This window comes from Numida meleagris, chromosome 1 (genome assembly GCF_002078875.1).
Source record: "Numida meleagris isolate 19003 breed g44 Domestic line chromosome 1, NumMel1.0, whole genome shotgun sequence".
Classification (NCBI taxonomy): domain Eukaryota; kingdom Metazoa; phylum Chordata; class Aves; order Galliformes; family Numididae; genus Numida; species Numida meleagris.
In genome coordinates, this window is record NC_034409.1 from 114,355,301 (window position 1) to 114,381,223 (window position 25,923).

Consider the following 25,923-nt stretch of genomic DNA (forward strand, 5'->3'; position numbering starts at 1 on the left):
CAACTAATTCAACAAAGTGTTAAATATTCCCTCCTGGATCCTCAGGGAACCCATCACTTCTTGATAATGTCTACAGAACTTTGCAGAACTGAGCAAAGTAAATATAAAACCCTCCTGAAGTAAAAATAACTACTGAACTCCAAAAAGGACTAACAAACTATAATAAACTATAAAAGCTCTTTATCATCTGACAAGTCTTCCTTTTAGACGCCCATCTAGTGAAAATTCACTGACTAACGCACGCTACTGAGTTAAATTGCTTCATGAAAATCAGCAAAGGGAAATGCCAAGTCCTGGCTATAAGAAGGAATAACTTCAACCCCCTGGGGTGTACGTACTTGCTGCATCTGGAACATCACATCAACCCTGGGCAAGCACTGAATCCCTGAGGCAATGAAGGCTGATGGCACACTGGTTAAAGCACTGCTAGAAGGTTGAGAGTTTATTTTTTTCCCTCTGCTCAGTCCTTATCATATGCATCTGTTCTGGTCTTCACAGTACAGGAAATACATAGACAAACTGAAGGAACCACAAAGATGATGAAAAGGTTGGAATGGGGGCTGAGAGAGCTGAGACTACACAGCCTGGAGAAAGTTCAGGGGGTTCTTCCCCATGTGTATAAATACCTGACAGACAGAGAGAGAGAAAGAGAGAGACAGATTCTTCCCAGATGTAACCAGTGACAGGAAGAGTCAATGACCACAACAGGAAATTCCACTTAAGAAATATTGTCTTTACTGTCAGGGTGGTCCAACAATGGAGTAGGTTGTATAGAGAAGCTGTGAAATTTCTATCCCTGGAGATATTCAAAGACTAACTGGACATGGTCCTGAACAACCCGCCTTCCGACCCTGCTTAGAGCAAGGAGTTGAAAGATGATCTCCAGAATGTCTTTCTACCTCAGCCAGTATGACAGCCTAAAATTGTGTTTTAATGAAGAATTTATGCAACTCTTAAAATCCCTTTTCCACAAGATTATCTCTATATTGCAATCTCTTCCTTCATGATTCCTTCACATTAAACTTGTCAATATGACAGATGATTTTATAGTCCCAAAACCTTTTTTTTTTTTTTTACCTACCTAATGCACACAGTATTACATAAGTCAAAATAACCAATTCTGTCAAATAGTGGTAGCTCCACAGCTGTTATACTCTTCCTGATTTCCACTATAAACACCAATTTTTCAGCTACATTAACTGAATCTTTTCACCTCTTTTCTTTATGTTTGGTGTTCCATTAGTTTGATCCTACAACCTGATTGATCACTGGCAATGTATTTCTATATGCTACAGAGAGTGCTCAGGTAACAGACATACACATGGCAATAACATCCAATTACCCTGATCTTCCTCAATGGATTTAGTTGTTGGAGTAATAAGAGCATGGGATGAGTTATCGTTCCTGTCATTGGTGACAAGAGAAACAAGACTACGGAAGAAGAAAACTTAAGTTTCTAGAAAAATTTGAATCTGTTAAAAATATTTTTCAAATACTCAGAGATAAAGACATAAATACAGATATACAAATATATGTATAAAATATCAGAGTTAAGGCAAGCTCCTATGAGTGAAATTAGGAATTTGAGCACTGCAGCAGGTGGAATAGTTGATGAAACAGAGTTTTTAAATCTAGCATCACATGGTCATAAGCTGGTGCTTTTTCATTTGAATGCAGCATGATTAAGAAGCACTTCATTCAAGATTTAAGATCAAGTTGTTTCATGTCCATCTGACTGCTAAGGGTAGCCAGGATTCCAGTCCTGAGAGAAAGGGTTTTATTGCCAGAGGTGCAAAACTCAGCTTGATCTGATTAGAGACTCTGCTGGCTTGGACAAGGGCAAGGTAGGTTGTCCATGAGGAAATGGTTCAAGTGTCAGATCAATGGGAACTACCTTGAGCATAGCACTGCAACATATTCAGCTTGTCCCATGTCTGGAAAGAGCTGTTGCAAGTGAACAAGTCAGGTTTAGATGCCTGTTTGCTGACACAAGCTCTAAAAAGTAAAAAAAGGAAAAAAAGAACCTAATCACCAGGTATGAGGCAAACATAAAGACAAGTTGTGAGAAACCCAGGTTAGTCAGGACATGATGATTCTGACTAGTATGAAGCTGGTCATAAGATTACCTGATTGAAGAACTGCTCACAGCTTGTCAGAACTTCAGAGCTCTGCAACAGAATTGAAATGAGTATGTAGCAGCTTTTATTATACAGAAGTAAAAATAATTGACATCGACCACCCGCTGAGAGAACATCAGCACTAATGTAATGTACTTCAATTTGCAGAAGACAAAAATGCTTTGTCATAGTGATGAACAGATACTACTATTCACTTATGAAAGTGTCTTGAAAAGCTGCAGTCATCGAAAAGAGCATAGAAAGAAAATTATGCTCCATGATAATTTTACTAAGCTAGTCACTCTGACAGCTAAGGTCTTTGTGCCGCTTTATATGCCTAAATGTTATTATGCAGATCAGTATATTCTAAATGTGTTACTATACATACACACAACTGTGTATACATCTGTATAAATGCATACACATTTGTGAATATACACAAATATTTGATTCATACACAAACTAACATGGTCACCATATACATTTATCTATGGAGGAAAGTTGGTGATCACAATGAAAGGTCATGAAGAATAATCAAGAAGTTCATTGTTCCTAGAAAATGCTTGAAAAAAGCTAAAAAATTCAAAACAGATGTATACAGTTATGTAAGTCTATGCAGAGTCTCCAAGTGTGTGAAAAGCTCCAATAATAATGATAAAAATAACAAATGCTTAAAAAAATACATGGTATTCTCTGATAAAAGAAGAATTCAGAGGAAGAGTACATTCTGTACAGCTCTCTAAAACCATCAAGCAAATAAAAACTAGCAAACCTACAAAGCATCATTTGAAAGCTATTGAGATAAGTTACTCCAGAGCAAAACAGGTCACCATATTCTTTAAAACCAGTCATTTCCTAAGCCAATGGCAATGAGAAGATATAAGGCACTTAAATATTTGTCTTCACAGATCTATTCACTGAATTCATTAAAACTGTAGACAATACTGACTAATAAGTCTATATTACAGAATCACTACTTTTAAAACAAATAAGAATTTGAACCAGAAATGTTGAAAATGATTCAATGGAGTGGAAACAGGAGACATATGTATCAAAAAGTTGTGATTTTTGGAAGGAATGGATTAAAGGTCCATGTCCTTAACAGCATATTGCCATAAAAAAAAGCTTCCTAGCAGTTCTGACTGTGGACTCTAGTACAAGAAGTATTAAAAGCCACCAGCATTCTTGTATGCTCTTCTGGAAAAAGAAGTTGGAACAGAATGCTAATCATTATCTTAACTAGCAGCACACTTCTCGGTGTATTTTTCCTTCACCTAACACATGTCTTACTTAATAAGCAGCTGTGACACTTATTCTACTCTTACTCATGCAAGCTGCATCACAGAAGAGACGTTTATTTTACAAGATTTTCACACAGACAGACACGTTCTGTCCTTGTGTATATACAGGTAAGAGCAGAATCTGGATGTATTTCTTTACAGGCAAGGGGGTTTATACCATTTTTAGTCTTCAGTACATACTATGTTTTGTCAACAAGGGTTTAAGTTGGTTTCTAATAGGCAGTTTTTTGGTTTTTTTTTTTTAAACAGGAAGCTATTTATATAACATAATTCAGTAAACACTTCCCTGCAGTTTACCAGATACAAGCCATTTTTTTAGCATAGACTTTCTTTATCTGCATCACTCTGGATGTTGAAGTTCAGAGACAATCCAAATCCTTTTATTCTATCCTGTCTCACAACTACTGTTATCCACTGTAAAAATCTCATAGGGTAAGTTTGATTTCTGCAATGCAGATAGTATAGCATATATATGATAATATTAATTTAGGAAGCGAAAGAAGAGTTTTCCCCATCACAAGAGGTCACCTGTGAAGGAGACAGGTAAAAAGAGACTGAACTCCTGCACACAAGTTGCTGTGAATACAATAAAGCAGGGTTAGAAGTCAAAGGAGCAAAGATCAATATAAACATTTTTAATCTTTCATAGTACATACAGACTGTCAATACATATTGAAAATGTTTGGATAATCACTATTTCTCTTCTGAAGGAACTTCAGTAAAGAATAACCAAGGATTTTGACAGAAAACTGTGCTGGATTACAGAACCAAAGATCACAGGAGGGAAGAGACCTCTGGAGGTCACCTGGTCCAGTCACTTTGGGCAGAACTGCTTCACACAGCTTTTGAAGATCTCCAAGGAGGAGATTCTACAGCCTTTTTGGGTAACTTGTGCTAGTGCTCTGACACCTGTACAGGAAAGGATGATCACTGATCTCAAATCTTTCATTAGATTATCACTAGCATTGTTAATGGCTTTAGTGCATTTCTAACTCATAAGTGTCAGTTAAAAAGACATAATCATCCTCATTTTTAGTTGGCAAGTAGGTGCCTGATGATTTACTGAACATAGAACAGTTATTTACTCAAATGGAATCGGAAACTGAATAGTCTCAGTTTCAGAAATATTTTTGCAGACAAAGAATAATTACTATTTTCAGTTATGAGTGGCTGTTTTAAATTATGGAAGCACTGACAGGTAGCATACACATACAAGTACACGTAAAAAGAGATTATGATGGAACATCCTGCAATTCCAGTCTGCAGATATCTTCTCTATTTAATACACAGTAAAGAATTTTTTTTTATAATTGTAAAGTTTCTCTCACGTGCAAAAAGAAATAGCAAATGTCTTCCACAAAAAATAAAGCTCGCACCTTGAGTATGAAATTTAATACATGTATATGAAGTATTACATGTCAATTGGCTTTTTGATATACTCATTACTATGCATTTTTAGCTGGAATTAAATTCTTATGTACTGTTGATAGGAAATGCTGTATGCACACTGGATCATCATGACATTTATATGAATTGCTGGAGCAGACCTGTTTAGCACTCTTGTTTTTAACACTAGCCAGGGCTGCATATTTCAGAGGAAGATGCAACCTACCCATGGTGGAAAACGACAGAGTAACCTGGCTCCTTAAAACATATCTTTGTGCTCTTGTCAGTTAAAGATTAACTTGTCCCTAGAGGAGTGATGGTTATGACTTTAAGGATGAAGGATTGAAACTTCCTGTTTCAAACTGGAAAGTATGACAAATATAAAAGGAAATACACTTTGCAAATGGGTTGCTGTGAATGTGCCTGCTACAGTACTTTTAGAAATATATTATATTTGACAGCATCAAAGAGAAAAATAACAGACTGAAGTCTGATCTTGTCTGCTTCCTATTTCCCCAAAAATACAGAGAATTACAAGCTATCCTTCAGAAAATAGTACAATGTATGACTAAGTATAAATGTAGCCAGTGGTTAGGAGGATTCATTTTTGGTAAAGAATCACGTTCTGGGAACTGGGGTAAAGATATGCTGCATTGCTCTACTGACCATATTCAAAACACACCCATGGTAGAGATAAAATACAACTGATTATTTTTATATATTGAAATTCTGAAGCACAAATTTAAACCCCAAATGTAAATATTTATTAATGGAGTAGTTACAGTTCTGAAAAAAGTGTCAAAAGGTGCAGAAGAGTAATATGATAGTACCTCACACCACATATAAACCATTGCTTAAAATAATAAAATGCACACTGGAGAAAACAGTCTGATTTTTTTCCAGGACTGTTTAACCAGTTGCTGACCTTAATACTTGGCAAAAGCATTTCAAGTAAAATGACGAGTGCTATGAAAATATTAGCTAAGAAGGAAGAATGGGTAAAAAAAAAATAAAACCTGTTTAAGAATAAGGAAAACAAAAAAAATAGTTCTGATCCTCACAGCACCAAAAGAACAATAATACTAGGAAAAAAAGGTCAGCAAGTATTGTCAGAGATTTAAACACTACTGTATGAGAGCTAACTTTCAAATTTCAGACATGTAAGAGAAGTCTCTAGAACCACAGATGCCATGAAAAAGGCAGGTAAGGAATGAGTGTTCACTGTTTGTCATAAAACAAAAAAGAAATTAAAGGACTTAAATAATCAAACTCAAAGTTTGAAATAGGAGGTATGCTAACAATTTGCTCATACTTTGAGTATGAGCAAAAAAACTCTCTGCCTGCCAGCAAATGATGAAGTTTACATAGACTTAAAACATTCATCCTAACTCATGGGGAAAAAAACCCACCAAAGCAAAACAAATCCAAATTCAGTCAGAAAGAGTGGTTTCAGACAATTCCACCCAATGGGGAGTATGAGTACACCTGAAAAGTATAAGCATATGGTTGGCCGTTCTTGTCTCTTCCCTGTCTGCCTCAGAAAAGTACCCAAATTAAGATGCTGAACTAGATGCATTGTGTTTTCTGACCTGCTATAACTACTCTGAGTATTATACAATATTATTTTAAGTGTTACAATGCCATTTCCTAATCTTTTTTCTAGGATTGCTTCCTGTATCTTGTCCTCCTCGTGATAATTCCTGTTGTTTTTTAAGATAATACATTTTTTCAATTTTTAAAATATTTTCTAGTTTTTCAAAGTTACTATACTGATACTTAAATGTTTCAAAACATACAAGTATTTATGTGATTGCATATATATAAACACATATAGTACATACACAAGAGTGTGATAAATTATTTTGTACAATTATCCTTAGTAATTTTCTACTTGGTTAGGGGGACATTTTCCTATAATTAAAATGTGTAGTGATTCCTAATGATAATAGGTAGTATGAGTATAGAATTCATTTCTGAACTTTAATGAAGAATTCACATCCTTCTTCGATAAAAATCACTGAAATCCCAAATGCTAGGAAAATAACGACAGAAAAAAGTCTTCCGTCATTTTTGATTCAGCAAAAAAACTTAGCATGGATGTGAAGCCAAACTTTTTCCCTTCTGGCAAAATATTACTGTTCCAAAATACACCTCATAAGTGTTAAGGAGATTCTTCAACTTTCCATAATAGAATTGAACCCAGATTCCAAACAGGCACATAGCAGAAGTGTTTTATGACTTTCCTGTTTCACAATACAGATGTGTCAACTATTGATACTCTAGGCCAATGTTCTCAAAGAAACACATGCTTTTTTTTTCCTGGAACAAAAATATTTCTTTTTAAAGTATGCTCTAATTAGAATGAAAGAAAATACACTTTTAATATACATACTCTATTGACTCAAGACTTCAAAACAAACCAAATTTTTTATTAGGAACTTTTTCAAGTAGGAATTTCTAGCTTTGTCTATTCTTGTCTTGGAATAAGATCCACCATCTTACACTTCCCTGCACTTTTTTAAAAAAAGAAATTAGAAACAATACACAGCTTTAATCAGAAAACACAAAAACACAAGCGTTTTTAATTAATTATTTTTCTCAGTTTAATATATTTTACCAAGTACGTGGTACTTGTAAAAGTTGTTCAATGCATTGCTCTGGAATATTGTATGTGAAGGTAAGACTTAAATGTGTTCTTATTTGTGGCAATGCAAGACATATTGCTCTTTGAATAATTTACAATTTGAAGAAGTACAAGAGACAGAGTGGGCTTAACTCTCCTCAGTCACAGAACAGATCGCATTCACAGGAAATAACAAGGTAATGATAATCAGAAAGTAACAAAATAGAGAAGTGGGTTACTTAACTTTCTGGAAGCACCTATAGGATTATGAAAAATGTTAAAAGGGTTGAACAGAAACAGAAGCAAGGTATAGGTTGATAAACAGCTAATTTACTGTAGGAGAGGATATATTATTTCTATATATCATTAGAATAATATAGAATATCTTAAGCAGATGATAGAACATCCTCCCCCTTCTCACTCCTCCTCCACGAATAATTTAGTTATATTAATCCAGAAGTAATAAAGCCTTATCTGAGAACACTTTTCTTCCACTACTGATAGTTTCATTTTAACTGATAGGAAAGTATACCCACATCTATCGAGTTGATTAACTTCAGATCTATTACAATGAATGCAGCCTTTGAGAAAGAGAGGCCACTGTTTATTTCAGTCATTTACTAAGAAAAAATAAATAGTCTGCAATTCTTCATTAGTTTTAAAGAATTTAGATTGAGGGGACGTTCTCTATTTTCAATAAAAAGTGTATACTGCTTCAGTGCCTTGTGATAATTAAGCAGTTATAGACAAATTTCATATACTTAAGGTCATTATGCTTTTGGCATAAAACAGCCAAACATTTTTGTCCCAAATTTACTATTTTAAAAGGAAGCTTAGTGGGTTTTTCCCAATAAGTTTTCTCCCTTGTGTCATTTTTGCTAGGAAGTTTTTGTATATCCTGACAGTTGATAAATAATTTTTTACTTCATTAGCTTCATATTTTTATCATGCTAGCAAAGACAGGAAATAAACTGACCTTAGGGTATCCTAACTCCTCTTTACATAACTTTTGAGCATATTGCTGTTACACTTAGTTGAGATGCGTGTTCAGAATTTCAAGCAAAAGAAAAACAGGATATGTTTGGGAGAAAGTATCTCATTTTCTAATGCAAATTGCTTTGTGTTTTATTTTTTTTTCCAGTCAATGCACGGATAGAATTTCAATGGAAATTCTGTCTAAATAGCAGAGGAAGATATAAAGCTATCTTGCAGAAAATAAAGCACCATAACCAGAAATACACCAAAAGTTCCGCAACAAAGTCAGTCCACAGTGATGCTGGAGATGCAGTTGAGATCTGCCTGAAATAAACGCCAAATAACATATCCATCACAAGCACCAGCTGCATTACCCATTTGGCACAAGAGCTCTAAGAGCTGAGAACAGTACCAGGACTTTGTTTTCTCTCACTTGCTGCCACAGACCCCTGAGGGGCACCAAACTGCCACTGGGGCCATACTAGAAAGGAACAAAAGAGAAGAGAAGCTACTCCTTTTCTTGCTTTTCAGCATTTTTGACCAACACCACAAGAATTAGATGTTTCTTCATTCCCCTCAGGACTCCCTGAGCCCAGATACGCAGTACCTTCACCCAATGGCATTCTCCAACAGTAGTGCTGTGTATACAATAGTCATTTTAGAGTGCTGAGGCCCTGGCACAGCTGCCCAGAGAAGCTGTGGTGCCCCATCCCTGGAGGTGCTCAAGGCCAGGTTGGATGGGACCCTGGGCAGCCTGCGCTGGTGGTGGGCTGCCCTGCCTCCAGCAGGAGTTGGGGCTGCGTGGGCTTAGTGGTCTTTTCCAACCCAAGCCATTCTATAATTCCATGATTAACTTTGTTGTACTTCTCCAGCACTGTGTAATATCACATACATTCAAAAAAACATTTTCAATCAGAAGCCCATCCTTAAAATCTCTGTGCCCAAGTCTCAACATAACTTCCTATCTTTTAGCTAATACATTGTCAAAGAGTTAGAAAAACATCATTTTGGGAAAGGGCTATTACTACTGTACTCCTATTGACGTGAGAGCTTAACAATTCCACAGGTAGAAGAGGAGAAAAGATTAAAAAGCAAAACAATACTAAAACCTGCTGTTCCTTCTGTCTCCATCTTCACTATCTTTCAAAGTGTATTCACATATTATTTCCCTCTCCTTGTATTCTCTATGCTCCTCGAATTTTCCCCCGCTTCCTGAATTTTATACTCCTGCTTTATTTACTACCCCATATTTGTCTACCTTCTTTTTCCAAGTCCCTTCCAAGTCCCTTCTTTCTTAGTTTGTAGTTAATCTTAAAGCTTTCTTTAAGACCAGCTCATTCCCACTTTTCAGCTTCCCCTGCCATTGCTGAATTATCTAGCAACGGAGACAGAGAGAAAAATGTCAACCAGCCAAGCACTTATGAAGGTGATAGAGACAATTTGTTATCAAATGCACAAAGCCAAGTGACTTCAAAAAAAACAAAGAGATGCAAAGAATCAATCTTCTACCAATTTAACCACAGAGAAATATCAAGTTCATGCAAAGAACTCTTTGTACCAACATATATGTTTCCTTCAACTACATATGAGTTCTACTTGACAGTGCTCTTTTCAACTTAACATCACCTCGCATGCCTGTAGGCCCACTGGTTTATGAACATTCAGTGTTTCCAAATCTGATTTTCATCACTATCAGACATCTAAATTTCCATTTGCTGTTACTGTTTTAAGCTAACTCAGAAATACCACTCTGAATTATGTATCACCTTTTCTTTGGTGAATTACATTCAGAAGTGCTATTTTTGTTCTAAATAGCAGAGTGGTGATACACTCTTGCCCTTACCTTCCGGCCTCAGATTACAAGCATTGGACAAAAACGCTCATACCCATCCTAACATAACCTATTTGGCATTCTGCTCTGTGCTATCAAATATTAAAACAGTTCTTTAAAGCTGGTCTATGCTAATGCATAATGAATTGTTGACTGGCTGGAAAAACATTTTATTGTTTTGAATCAGATTATATTGTCAGTACAGGGAAATCAGGCGTCTCCAGAACCATACCCTGTAGAATATTCTCCATTCTCTTTTCAACCTAGTACGATGACATGATTATTTAAGACAAGTTTTCCTATGGTAGCCTTTTTATTACATGTAGTTTATACATGTATATAAGGATACCTGTTTATAGATAAGAGGTTGCAAAAGCAGGAGATTGTAATTAAATGTGTAGTCTGCACTCCAATTTCACAGTTCCCATGCTGAAGCCATCACACAATAGCTCACACAGTAAGTCTGCTGAGATGCCAACTTGTCAGAGATTAAATCAAGGATGCTTCCATTTCTTTAAAAAAAAAAAGATTCTCTTGGTGCTTTGTCAAGTGGCTGTTTTCTTACATATTTCTATATCTGTGGGTTTCTTTTAAAATACAGCATGAGATTTTGAGACCTATGATTTTTGCATCTTTCCCTATATGTTAGGAAATCATAATTATATCCTTGTATGAGGTATGCAGCCTGTGCTCTACTGTTTGATTTTAGTTGCTGTCATAAATGCTGCAGACTAAAACATGAATTTGTTATTCCTTTCTAATTTGCACATCAGGAATTTTAATTCCGCAGTGCTTAATAACTCCACTGCAGATTGTCAGAGTGCACTTAAGATCAGTGCACATTGTGAGGATCAAAATTAACACATGCAGATTGTGTATCCTGAATGTGTGAAAAAATAGGTCTGCAAACAAAATGGCATTTTTCTCCACTCACCTTGTACCCAGGAAAGCTTCCTTCAAAATGTGACTTGCTCCTTCACATAAAGCCTCACCTTCCTTTGATCGCACACCCTGTATGATATCCATGTTTCCTATGATTTCTAGACCAATTTCCTTCCACATGGTTCGTTTTTGCAGAAGAAAGAAAACCATTTCCTTCACAGAACTACAAGCCAATAACTCTCCTAGGCAGCCAGGATCAATACTATTTCACTTATGCACTATATAGATTTTTCAAGTGCACACAGATTCAGCTGGCATACCTTTATCAAAATCGCAGTCATATGGGTTTCAGTACTTTTTGGCTTGAATTACAATGGCCTTGCCAGTGAATCCTATGCTTTGGACAACATTTTGTCTACTAAGTACACTGCAGAATAAATCATACCAACATATCTTTCTGAAGAGCAGACAAAGTCAGGGGATTTTAACAATACATTGATTAAAAATGTCTTTCTGATGGAAAAGGAGTAATGTATCAAGAATCACAATGATTTTTCACAAACCCTGACATCTCAGAGAAAGATCTGTTTCCATTATCTTTTTTCAGTAGGGAAGGAAGTGTTGAAAAAACTCTGTGCTGTAAATGATCAATAGACAATATTCATTCCAATTAACCTTCATTTTGCTGTTATTACAAGGTGGGAGAACACATGCATAGCACTTAACAGACAATGCAAAGACAGTGAGAAAAGGGAACCAAAAAATACTAGTTTTTCAGACGTTACTTATTTCCTTTGTTGCTTTTGAAATATGTTTTTAACAACTTGTTTAAAGGTGATAATCATAAACAGGAGAGGTTCAGGCTGCATTTAAGAGAAAAAATTCCCTGTGAGGACAATGAAGGACTGGACAGAGATGTCCAGAAAAGCTGTGGAATATTAGTACTGGCTGGTTTCCACAACCTGAGAAAACAAACCCCTGACTGAGTTGGTTTGAATTCAGCGCTTTAAGCAAGAGGTTGGACCCCTGAGGTTTCATCTGTCCTGAGTAATTCTTTGAACTGTCAATAAAGTAAGGCATTCACATCATTATTCATATCACTGCATGCCAAGAAGTCATTAGTTCAGAATGGCATCAGACAAGAGTTACTCTAATGCTGGAGAACAAGAAAGCAAGCTTTCACCAATCATAGGATTTTCACATTTCTTTTGTTCTGCATTTGTAAATTTTTGTTCCACTTTCCTACTGGCTTGACTGCAGTCTCACTTCCATCACTAAATTCAGTATTGTACACTCTTAGCAAGTCATATGCACATAACCAAGTAAGTCAAAAATTTATAGCCATGTTTTTAAAGCATTCTGCAAAAGAAAAAAGGCCCTCCCCAAAAACATGCCAAACAAAAAAACACCTTCAAAATATAATAATAAAAATATGGTATTCTTATCTAGTGTTATGCTTTTTGTAATGATTTAAAATAAGTTCTGAAGATTACTGAGTTCTGAAGATCACATTTTTGCAGAGACTGTCTGGCTGTTTTCCAGAGTGCCTAGTTACTAAAATCTAACAAGAATTATTTGTTCACCCACCCTGTTTCAGCTACTCTGAAAAACATATCTATCCACTTCATTTTAATGAATGTTTTTCCTTTTTGACTTAGCGTGAAAGTAACTACTGTTTGAATTAAGGGCTTAAACTTTTCATTAGCAAGTATAAAATACTTATTAAAAGATCTAATAAAAAATTCTGCTGCTGTAAGCTACTTACTTTTGAAAAAAACAAATCTTAGCTTTATAATTTTAAATACACTAGTGACCAAGGCCATTTCTTACCAGTATGCTATTGTCTTCCATTACACAGCCTTTAGAATTTTCTAAAGGAGCAAAGTTTGTTACATAGTCATTCTGTATATGATGTTATCATTAAAAAAAAAGATGAATCTTCAGGGTGGGGTTCAGCTGCTTATGTACAGAATAGCAAATCTAAAATAAAACAGATATGCCTAAGTTAAATGGCAGACATGGCACTGTGGTAGGAGTACCTCATCTCTGGACAGGCAACTGGAGACCATAAAAGGCATTGCTGAGTATATCACAACACTAAATGCCTTTCATTGTTAAGGTGAGTTAATTGTTCCTTAAAAGCCCTTATACAAGAATAACACTTAAATTATAGTGGAAAGCTAGTTGACAGATCTTGTCTGTGACTTCAAAAATGTTTTACTTAAACTATGGAAAAAAATCTGACCTTCGATATAATCTACATATATGCACGTCAAAACAACATAATACTGTTATAAAATAATTCTAATGGTTTCTACAGTCTTACTGGTAAATGCTATTAAACAAAATGATACTCTAGAATGAAGGTCATTAAATGACAATCCAATTGATATTAGGCATTCTATCTATTCATCCCCTCTACATCATGTTTCATAACTCAGTATTTCCCTATGTGACTGATTTGACATGGTCTACTAAAGATCACATTTACTTCAGAATTCCTTCGATTGCAGAAGATTATGTAACAGTTCACACATGCTCCAAGGAACCGCTGCAATTAACTATGTCAATTTTACAACAGATTCTATCCATTTCTATAATAGAAAAAAAACATCAAATACAGCAAAGCCATAAACTACAGGTTCATCCAATGGCTAACACATCAAGTACCATTATTTCTGAGTTGAAAGATACAGCACTTCATGGGCCTGTACCACATGAACAGCAGTTGACATGCCCTGTAGTACCATTTGGAGACATGTAATACTTATTTAAAATATTACTAAATAGAGTATGTATATACTTAACATACCCATTATGAGTTACATGTATCACACATTTTTGTAGGTCCAGTACACAGGACTGAATATCACAAAAAATAAATGTTACTAAGTAAGGACTACAGATGATGACAGAATTTTATTCTTTAAGTAAGCTCTCCAGGTATGTGCTTCCTCTTGCACTTAAAGAGGTAATGAAAACCAGTTTGCAGCTCTGCTGAACTCTTGTAGCTTTCCATCCATTGGTAACGTGATCTGTCTTCTACAGGTGCCTTCTTCTCCGCTATGCATAGAACACCAGATAGCTACATCATAAGCTTAAATTTGGACCAAGACACCTTCCATGATACAAGGAAGATAAAAACAGGTAAAGACCCAAACCAATGCTTTGTTGTCTCAGTATCATGCATTTGACTTAGACTTGATTCATTAGTACATTATTGGAAGTTTAATATGTTAAATATGACATTTAAGTAGAAAGAAAATATCAGAGTAAACCAACTGGGAAATGAAAGCAGACTAGAATGTTTGATTCTTTTTGTGCCTACCTTGCACTGCTTTCTGTGGTTGAGCTCATTGGAATATACTACAGATTAATTAGTTTCCATTATTTCAACTAGGTAGGAGCATTGATGGTGTGAAAAGAAAAAATTCCAGGCAGCCGCACACTGTGTGCACATTCTTTACACTTTTATAACTAATATATGTGCACATATTGATGTGATATTCAGGTATCTAGACAATGAATTCAATTCAGAAAAGGAAGTAAACTTATCCAAAAAAATCAAGGTTGTATTATTTCATGCTATTGTTCCCCATAAAATCCACTAAAACATCAAGACAAAAATGTAAATTTTTAAACTCTTTTGTGCTTCACATTCAATGAAACACCCAACAATAACTGAAGTTGTCAAAGGAAAATTCAATTCCTGCTATCTACAGGGAAGATACAGCTAAATAAAATTTTATCAGCTTAATAAGAGTGTAACTAATGTCCTTCCAAATACAAATCAACAAAAGAAAGTCCTAGCAAACTGAAGACGACTCGCTTAAGCATCTCTATCAAGATTCAGAAATGTAGATATTATTCTCTATGGAAATATAATTAAATTAATTATATCAGATACCTTTTAATTTTCTTCCCCTACACAAGTTGTCTTTCCTCCTAAATCATGATATTTAGATTACATTCTGTAAATAGGAGAAAGATTTTTTCAGTGATGTCCTTTTACATCATATTTTAATCGATTTTACTTCGCTTTAAAAGAATTATATTCATTTCAAACTTAATCTTTATGCAAAGCTATCTTAAAAAAGTGATCTGTCTTCTATGCCAGAGGCTAATTTATGTTAACACTGAGGTCTAGTCTTCAGTTTTCATTGTGCTGGAAAAGTTTCCTTGTAACAAAATACTAAAAGGAAAGTTCCCAAGAAGAAACATGCACTCCTCACAGGAACTTGACCTTAAAAAATACAACCTCCTGAATATTAATATTTACTGCTCAACAGAATGAGGTCAAACATACTTAGTGATCAGACTCTCTCAAAACAAAACAACAAAACCCCCTAATCTTGACTTATTTAAACTCATGCCTTTGGATCTGAATATTTCATTTAACTGTTAGAGGAAATCTGTAAGTAAAATAAATGGGGGAAAAAAGTGTTAATAAACAGCATAGGGTGAAGCAGGATTTCTGTACTTAGTACAGTACCATTTTTTTTCCCCCCCCACGATTCCCCACCTACCTCATGCAATACATCTAAGGCTATCTCAGAAGAGATAGCCAAGCCGCTTTCCATCATCTATCGGCGTTCCTGGTCAACTGGAGAGGTCCCAGAAGACTGGAAACTTGCCAGTGTGACTCCTATCTACAAGAAGGGTCGTAAGGAGGATCTGGGGAACTCCAGGCCTGTCAGCCTGACCTCAGTGCCAGGGAAGGTTACGGAACAGATTGTCCTGAGGGAGATCACGCGGCATTTGCAGGACAACCAGGGGATCAGGCCCAGCCAGCATGGGTTTGTGAAGGGCAGGTCCTGCTTGACGAACCTGATCTCCCCTTCTATGATCGAGTGACCTGTCTGGTGGATGAGGGAAAAGGCTGTTGATGTGGTCTACCTAGACTTCAGCAAAGCCTTTGACACTGTCTCCCACAGTATTCTCTTGGAGAAGCTGGTAGCCCGTGGCTTGGACAGGTACACCCTTTGCTGGGTAAGGAGCTGGCTGGAGGGCCGGGCCCAGACAGTGGTGGTGAATGGAGTTAAATCCAGCTGGTGACCGGTCACGAGTGGTGTTCCCCAGGGGTCGGTGCTGGGGCCTGTCCTCTTCAATATCTTTATTGATGACCTGGATGAGGGCATTGAGAGCACCCTCAGTAAGTTTGCAGATGACACCAAGCTGGCAGGAACTGTCAATCTGCCTGGGGGTAGAGAAGCCCTACAGAGAGATCTGGACAGGCTGGATCTCTGGGCTGAAGCCAGTGGGATGAGGTTCAACAAGACCAAGTGCCGGGTCCTGCACTTTGGCCACAACAACCCCAGGCAATGCTACAGGCTTGGGGCAGAGTGGCTCGAAAGTTGTGTGGAGGAAACGGACCTGGGGGTATTAGTTGATGCTCAGCTGAGCATGAGCCAGCAGTGTGCCCAGGTGGCCAAGAAGGCCAATGGCATCCTGGCTTGTATCAGTAGGAGTAGGGAAGTCATTGTCCCTCTGTACTCAGCCCTAGTGAGGCTCCACCTCGAGTACTGTGTCCAGTTTTGGGCCCCTCACTGCAAAAAAGACATTGAGGTCTGGAGCATGTTCAGAGGAGGGCGACAAAGCTGGTGAGGGGTCTGGAGCACAGGGCTTATGAGGAGCGGCTGAGGGAGCTGGGATTGTTCAGTCTGGAGAAGAGGAGGCTCAGGGGAGACCTCATCGCTCTCTATAACTACCTGAAGGGAGGTTGTAGTGAGCTGGGGTCAGCCTCTTCTCTCTTGTAACTAGCAACAGGATGAGAGGGAATGGCTTCAAGTTGCGCCAGGGGAGATTTAGGCTGGACATTAAGAAATACTGCTTTTCCCAAAAGAGTGGTCAGGCACTGGAACGGGCTGCCCAGGGAGGTGGTGGAGTCACCGTCCCTGGAGGTGTTCAAGAAACGTTTAGATATAGCGTTGGGAGACATAGTTTAGTGGGGTTGTTGGTGGTGGGTGGATGGTTTGACTAGGTGATCTTGTAGGTCTTTTCCAACCTAGCTCATTCTATGATTCTATGATTCTATGTGACAGTTAGTGGATAAAAACTTATTGTCATACCTAACCTTAAATACTAATGAAGCTTATACAGGTACAAATCTATTCAGTCACAGCTTATTAGAAAACAAATACCCCCTAAAAGGAAAAATGTTCTCTGACTTCAATCATTTCCCCCCATATTGATCTGCTGGTTTCCATACGTTGCCCAGGCACCATACACCACTGTCCACAGTGACAGTGGAAACACGTACCCAGAAAATGGATTTCTATCAGCAAGTAGTAACTGTTCTAACAGTAACCAAAACCATTTGGGTACCAGCTCAAAGAACACCTTCACACCCAGGTGTTGCCTCTGTGAGAAAGAACTCTTACAGAGGTGACATTACAGGTCTGATTTCCTATCTAAAGGATCACAGTTTCTCCTTTCCACAGAAGATGCAATAATGAGAAGATATTTTCCCTGGAGTTTTGTTGTTGTCGTTTTTACATAATTGCTCAAGATCTCCAGAGAAATTGATTTTTTGCTCCAGGAGAAATCATTTGGAATCTCTCTTTTCATATTTTTTTGATAAGAAGAATGTAATTTTTTTTTTAACTGATCACAAAGTGAAATCTAAAATAAATATTTCAAATTGACTCAATGATCCTTGACAAATTCATTTTTTAAACATTTTTTGTATATAGTACATGCAGATGACCGCTAATGTTTATGCCTACTGTAGGGGACACACCCACTCCAGTGAAAGAAAGTCACTATTTATTTTTTTCCAAAATCTCAGATGAGGGATTTTGTTCAGTTGTAGCATGCAAATAGAATTCTGAACACTCCATTACTGGTTCACCACTGCTTTCTGAAAGTATGTAGCCCTTGCTACTGCGACAGGAAAACAATTGCGAAGTGTTTCTAAATTGTGCAAACCACTCACAAGACAAACAGTTTTCAAGATGCACTGATAGCAATGACAAGCCCAGGAGTACAGATAAACCACTTTAACAGAAATACTGATTCCTGAACTTGTTTTGATGAAGGCAAATCTACATATATTCACTTGAGTTCCAAGTGCTTCCATTGTTCCTTTCTGTTCCACCACCTGGAATAGCTTGTCTCTGGGCAAGCTGTCAAATTTTTTTCATGCATTACACAAAAGGTGTGCCCTGCTCCCTTGTTGGTATGAATACAAAAAGCACCACACAAGACATTGGGAATGCGTCCTGTACTACTAAAGAGAAACAATTATTACTGGGGGGGGGGGGGAAGAGGGAAAAAAAAAAATAAAGACCCACAAGGTAGAGTTTTTCATGAGTTACAGATGAGAGGAAAATAATCACTGCTTATTTATTCTTCTTCTAGAGAAAGAAGCAATGAGCAAGTCCTCCATAGTATCCTTCAGTTCATATCATCGTGTGTTCATAAGGCACAGTGCATATGTACTAACCAGAAGCTTCTGGGAATGAAAGCTAATATGCATAAGATGATGCATCATTTTGTTCACTTTGACAGAGTTATGGAAGATTTAATACTTTAAAAAGGATGAAATTTTCATGAACATTTAATCTGATGGTGCTAAGTAATATTTTTCTCAGTTTTATCACAAACTTCTATTTAACTTCATTCTGTTAAATACCAACAGATGATTAGAGAAATAAATGCCCGTCTTTTAGACAAAAGCAATGAAAGCTATTTCAATCTTTTGTGTCACTAGGAAAATCACATATATGTGTATATCTACAACAATGTGTTTTCCACCTTTGCTTGTCTCATTCTCTTCAGGTAGGATGGTTTATCTTATGCTATACCACAATTGTTCTAAGGCAGCATCTTGCCTTTTTTTTTTTTTAAATAAAAAAAAGCAACTCCTAGAGTCTGTGATATCAAATAGAACCAGAACCTAACCATACATGAAGTTCCGAATGATATCCTTTCCACCAGGAAAAATAGTAAGATTTGCATCAGTATTTCAGCTCAGGTACAAATCAAAGGAAGGGTAGAATTGAGGGCTTATCATTCACTAAGGTGGCAGAGACAAAACTCATACATGCTTATTGTAAAGAAAAGAAATAGATGGAAAACCACCAAGTAGAAAAAGTTTATGGGCTTTCTTAAACATGCAAGTACACTGACCCATAAAAGGAAAACATCCCCGATTTTACTATGTGCCGCTACATAATATTACTATGTCTAAAGTGACTTGCAATTATTATATAAATGTTGATACTACAAAGCTAAAGCATGTAAGCCTCTGTGTAAAGTTTAGAGGACACATTCTCTTGCTACTATTCATACAGCTTATGTTTCCAATAATGCAGGGGGAATGGCAGTAATGGAAGCATGATCTGTCTAGACACTTCCACTATTTAAAAAGTAAAAATCCTGGTATGAAGAAATCCCTACATGACAGCAGGCTGCAAGGTTTGAATCTAACATCTAGGAAACATTTTATTATTATTATTATTATTCCATGCAAATCCACTGAGACTTGATGAAGTAGCAGATTTTCCACTTTCATGAATGGGGAAAATCACAACTAAAGATTATTTCTTTAGTACTACATTATAATGTAAAGATCAAGAAATGCTTTACTTTTACGTGTTCCTCTGTGTAATCATATTAAGTTTTTATTTTTAATCATTCTGAAGCAACTCTCCATGCTCAGATATTCATACTTCCTCTTTCTGACTATATTTTGAAATGCTTTAGTGATATCAGTTAAGGTATTACAGAAAAAAATTCAACCTGTTAAAAGAAGCAAAGACTACAGCTCTGAAAAGATGGATAGACATTTGAAAATTAGACTATAGCAAGACCATAGGTAATAACCTAATTTTCCCTCCTTAGAAGCATGGCATCCATACTGTTTCCTTTCTTCTTCTCTCTCTCTAACTTCAAGGAGGAGGTTTAAAAAAAAAATGAAAATAGAAGGTTGTATAAAAGTGATTACTGACAACTTGGAGTTCTAATTTTAGACTCCTGAGTTTAAAGATCTTTGATCCCTTCTATCTTAGTTAACTTACACATGGAGTACTGATTGTTTTTTCCTTGCATAAAATTATAGTGCTCTCTGCAGCAGCTGAGAAGTCCTTTCAGATTTGCTAACAGTGCTGAAGTAGTGCCAGAATCTCTGATTTTAGTCACAAAGATGAGTTAAAGTTTCTTATACTATGTTTATAAAAATCAATATAGTTCTTAGTCCTAAGAACCCTCAGAACAAAGTTTACAGCTGCAAATTGTCAGAAAAAGTGAAACTGAGGAAGTATTGTGATAAATGACATTTTCTACCTCAGAATGCTCTTGGATAAGAATGACTCTACAGCTCAGTTACCAAAATCAGCAGATAAGGAATCTGTGTCAGCTCACTTGTGTTAATGACAAGCAAACATAATTTACAACAGATAACATTTGGTACCAATGTTTTGCCCACAGTCAAAAATCATGTTGAATGATTATTTTTAATTTTAGCAAGCAATAGAAAGGATCTGATTCTTTTAAGTATTTTTCTTTTAACACTGTATATGTTCCTAAGTCTACATTTGATGCACATTTTCAAGAAGTTCATTAAAAAACAGTGGAGATTGAAATGTATGAAAAATGGATAAGTTTACTTTTACCTTGATTCAAAACTGTATATAGTGATGTAATAATAACAGTGATAATAGTGATATAACAGAAATACATTATTATAGTCTAACACAACTGCAGAAGAACTACAGCGAAGTTAAGGTTGTGCAGTGATTCCTCATCATAGAATGATTAGGGTTAGAAGGGACCTTTAAGATCATCTAGTTCCAACCCCTCTGCTATAGGCAGGAACATCTCCCTCTAGACCAGATTGCTCACAGCCCCATCCAGCCTAGCCTTGAATGCTTCCAGAGAGGGGGCATTCACTACCTCACTGGGGAACATGTTCTCACCACTCTCACAGTAAAAGAATTTCTTCCTGATATCTAATATAAACCCACCCCCTTCCAGTTTAAAACCATTTCCCCTTGTCCTGTCACTACCAGCCCTTATAGAAATCCCCCCCCAGCTTTCCTGTAGGCCCCCTTCAGGTACCGGAAAGCTGCTATAAGGTCTCCTCATAGCCTTCTCTTCACCAGCCTGAAGACCTCCAGCTCTCTCAGCCTGTCCTTGTAGTGGAGGTGCTCCAGCCCTCTCATCATCTTTGTGGCCCTCTGCTGGACCCACTCCAACAGCTCCATGTCCTTCTTGTGTTGGGGGCCCCAGAAGGAGACACAATACTCCAGGTGGGATCTTGCAAGAGCAGAGTAGAATGCATGTAATCTATGTAAAATCTATTTCTGAAATGAAAAGTTACATTGAAGCAAACCGAAAATTCTCAATGTAATTTTTTTTAAATATCCATTCAGTAGTGCTCTACTGTTGTGTAAGGATGCAGCTTTCTTGAATCTGAACACTAATCTGACACACTGCTGAACAAGCCCGGTCCAGAATGAATGAGCTGTTTAGAACAAAGTTATAAGATTCCCAGCTACATTTGTCCTACACATCCTCCACATGAACCACTCAAACATATATGCTAATACTCCTCCACTACTACACTACAAGTTGCAGTTTTTTTTTTTTTAACCTAGCAAGCTTGGCTATAGTATGCTATCCCTTAGCAGAAGTTATTACTACTTCAATTTACTCATAAACTTTAAAAATCATACACCTCTTACATTGAAGTAAAAGCAAGTATTTCATGATAATTATCTTATAATCCTCTGAGAACACTCATAGAGGAGTTTTACTCAAACTATGAAGATAAGAAATGAGTAACAAATTCAGAGCTTTTCTTTTGTCCCTCAGGTGTTCATAATGCACTAACTCAAAAGGCTGAGAAAGGAAAGTTATCTATTCTAAAGAAGTCTGAGAGCTCCTAACCCAACCAAAAATAACAAATAAATAATACTTAAAAAATGGATTCTGTAAGCTTGAATTTATTGTTCTTAGAATTCTGAAATATTTCATGTAGACATTTATCCCTTTTAAAATATACAGTAAGTATACTACCAATTCAAGCGTTATCTGGAGTAACACTACCCTTTAATTTTGAAAAAGAAAATTAATTTTTGAGGTTAATTCTTTAAAACCATAGAACAACTTACAAGTGAAATAGAAAACTGGCTTTTGAATGAATGGTATCTCTTTTCTGATGGAAAGTATTCTTGGAAAGTTTCCATCCATCCCTCTCATCCAATTTTCTAATTTTCCTTGGGCTATTAATTTATAACATTGTTTCCCCTGCTAGAATTGAATTCTGTCATATGCTAATGTTTTCCAAACTACTGATGATGATAAGTGGTAGAACAATACTTAGAATACTGTAAGAGCAATGCATGGCTCAAAAAACTAATGACGTCTATTTCATATGCACTTAAGTTCCCAGATCTGACTCCAGTTCTGGCATTACAAAATGGACTACTTCTAGACACTTGTGTGCCACTTACATACTAAACTGAATTTCACATGAACGGAAAAAGAAATAAAAAGATATCCAAGAGGAAACTAATAGTCTCATCAGAAAACAAAGAATGCACACAAGAATAAATGTGTACAAGGGAATGGTACATTTTCAGCAGTTAAGTGTAGCAAGGGCATGGAAGAGTTGCTAGGAAAAATGTTTCTGCTCCATAATGTTAGGTTAGTAGACAGGTATAAATAGCAAGATTACTAGTGAGATGTAAGAAATAGCAGAGCACTGGAGCTGGAAATGTCTACAGTATCTGCCTACATTTTTCTATGATTCTCTGACTCTGTCCCCTTATTCTGATAATCTGTAACTGTCAAGAAGGCAAATTGCCCCCAGAAGAAATTATCTTCTGATAGGCTACAATAAAGGCTCCACTGGAAAGATGTAATTCTCACTCTGATGAGGGCCAATACGGGACAGTGTGGATGCTGGCCTACAGTGGTCAGTAGGGAAGTGTCATGGTATTTACTTGTAGACTCAGCCAGTCAGGCTGAGAAAAGAATGAAGAAGTGACTTATTTATCCAAAGGAGAATTGTCCCAAGGGGGCCGCCTTGATCATTTTGTGTAAATCTGTTTTGTGAACAGAGAGCAGATACTAGTCTCTTGCATTCCCATCTGCCTGGAAAGTTCTACTACCTGTATATTAACTTGGATTTGAAACTGCTATAACAAAAAAAAAAAAATGTATTTAGGAGAAGGTTCACACTACTAGGTTTTATTTGTTCTCTCCCCCCTCTCTTCACCCCAGACTCCCCAACCTGGTTTTTCTCTTCCGTTGCAGATTTGTTCTACATCCAACTTAAACAAGATGAATCACAGAAGAGGCATTTTCTGAGACATAGAAATTTTGAACTATAAAAGTTTCACAAAAAAAAATGCATTTGTCACTGAAAATGTATCGGATTTTATTTAGAAGAACAAAAATAAATTAGTGGTTTCACCATTCATGACAACTCAGCTCTGAATATGTTTCTAGGTAATTTTCAGTACCTGAACTCCCACAGATGCAATAAAATTTTTAATACTGAAAGTTTCATATCTTCATAGTTACCCTTCCATAATTTCCTCCGTGCAGCCAAGCTATTTCTTAAGATACAGCCAAAGCCCTGATGACTAGTTTTGAGCTCCAACACTCCAAGTTTCTTAACTGTTTTTTATTTCTTGGTAAAAGTTGGCACTAATTTTTACCTTCCTTTTGTTCTTCATACAACCTACTGGTTGAGATTATAGCGTAAAATACAGCTCAGAAGAAAATAATATACATTACAAATGACAGGGATTCAGAAGACACGGAGGGGCAGCACTCATTTGTATTTTTTGGGATTTACATTTGAAGTAAATATTTCACATTGTAAATGCTTTTATGAAAGACACAATGCTAAAATCACAATGTGAAAAGTTACCAACTCCATTTGACTATACATTCTCCCAATACATTTCACATAAAGATACCTCTTAAAGAACTGACTGGATTTTTCTTTAAAATTTTCCTCAATATACATTCCAATCCACCATGGGAAACGTGAACAGTGTTATATCACTGCCTTAAAGTCACCAGATCTGGAGTTTTGCCACAGCAGAAGAGTGAATTTCTAGATCTAGGGAACATGACAGACAAAAGCAAGTCAACCTCTGAAAGGCAAATTAATACTATGTTACTTCACTTCATTTTGAGTGGAAAAAATGAAATATTGATGAATTTATCCAGTGAGTAACATTTTGTATTAAATTAAATCCCACTGTGTGAGAATTATAATACTGTAACTTTTGCCTTTGGACATTTTGTCTTTTTTCTCAGCAAGTTGAGTTTAATGATAGGGTTTTTGCTTTGTTGCACTTATTTTGTTCTGCAATATTTTTGGATGCATTATGGTTTCTACTGTGATGGGCACTAGCCATTGACATGTGACATTTGATAGTTATGACAGATGTAGGATGGCCAAGAGGTAAGACCCACAGTTACGTGTAGGCAATGTAGTCTAGTTCTAGAAATACAGCAGTTAAGTATTTTGTAGTGAATGTTCTCTTTCTGAGAAAACAATTTCAAATCTGAAATGATTTGCGGAGAAAGAATGGTAAGGACACTTACTCTTTTCAAAGATTATTGGGAAAAGAAATGTTTAAAATTTAATCAAGATGTTTCCAAAAGGGGTAGAAAAAAAGGGTTAATCAAATCACTTATATTGGGAAAGTTCTAGTCTGAGTTTAAAATATGTTTTGGACAAGTCAAGTGGTTTAATTCCACATTGATTCAATATTAAATATAGCATTTTATAATACATAAAAGTAAAAACACCAATATTTTATTTCTGGGATACACTTAAGACTAAAAATGTTTCTTTAAAACTGAGTTGTAGGTGTTTGTATTGTTTCGTTTTTTAAGAAAAAACGGTAACAGCTTTTAGAAAGACACAACAAAAGCTGACGGTTCCATAGATCACAGCAGACTGAAGCAGTACCACCATTCCTGTTCTCATCACTTAGTAGGAAAAAGTTAAAACTGTACAGTTTAATATAATGGTTACTGAAATGTTGTAACTGGACACCACTGACAGCTGTTTCAGGAGTGTGACAACACAGAAAAGGCCCTGTTGACTCATCTAAGCATGGCTTTTAGCAATCCCTGTCCTTAGCAGACAGCGAGATGGCAGAAAGCAGATTCTCTCAGCTCAGACCTAGCCCTCCTTTTATTTTTCAATCACTTTGAGTAAAAAAAAAAACAAAACTCTTGATCAGTCTAAGCCCACAGCTATGAGAACACACATGCTAGCACATCTTCTGGAGAAAAAGATAGCCACATGCAATGCCAGTGACAACACCTGAGACATGAATTTGTTATCTGATTGCTTTTTGATCCTTCTTGAATGTTTTTTCTCTTACTCAGATTTTCCTGCCAGTGATTGAATTATCTTAGTACCTACCCTAATTAGTAAAAATTAATCCACATTAAAATGGGGAAGTTATGTTCTTATTAATACGAGTTATTTGGTTCCCTCAAGTTGGATTAAATTAAACAGAGAACCAGATTCACCAGTAATTGAGTTAGACGAAAACCAAAACGCACAGTAGAAATTCGCACTTCATGATCAGCTCTTTACTTTGAGGGGAGAGAAAAAAAAAAAAAACTGTCACCACACAGTGCCTTCAATTTCAGCAGTTCTCCCTAAAACTAAAAGGAATAGGAATACATTTCAGCAAAGATGAAAAAATTCACTGATAAAAAAACATATTTATATATGTATGTGTAACACAAAAGAAAGCACAGCAATAAGCACAAAAATAAAGGAAAGCAGCCACTTACCTTCAGAAGGCCACAGGTATACAGAGA

At 36.4% G+C, this 25,923-nt stretch overlaps 1 long non-coding RNA gene across 1 annotated transcript; it reads right to left on the reverse strand.

Annotated features, from left to right (window-relative positions):
• Positions 248-25,923, reverse strand: LOC110404242. The gene is made up of 3 exons (XR_002442117.1): positions 25,897-25,923; positions 2,127-2,168; positions 248-1,995 (listed from the first exon to the last, which is right to left on the reverse strand). It is a non-coding gene; the product is annotated as an uncharacterized LOC110404242 (long non-coding RNA).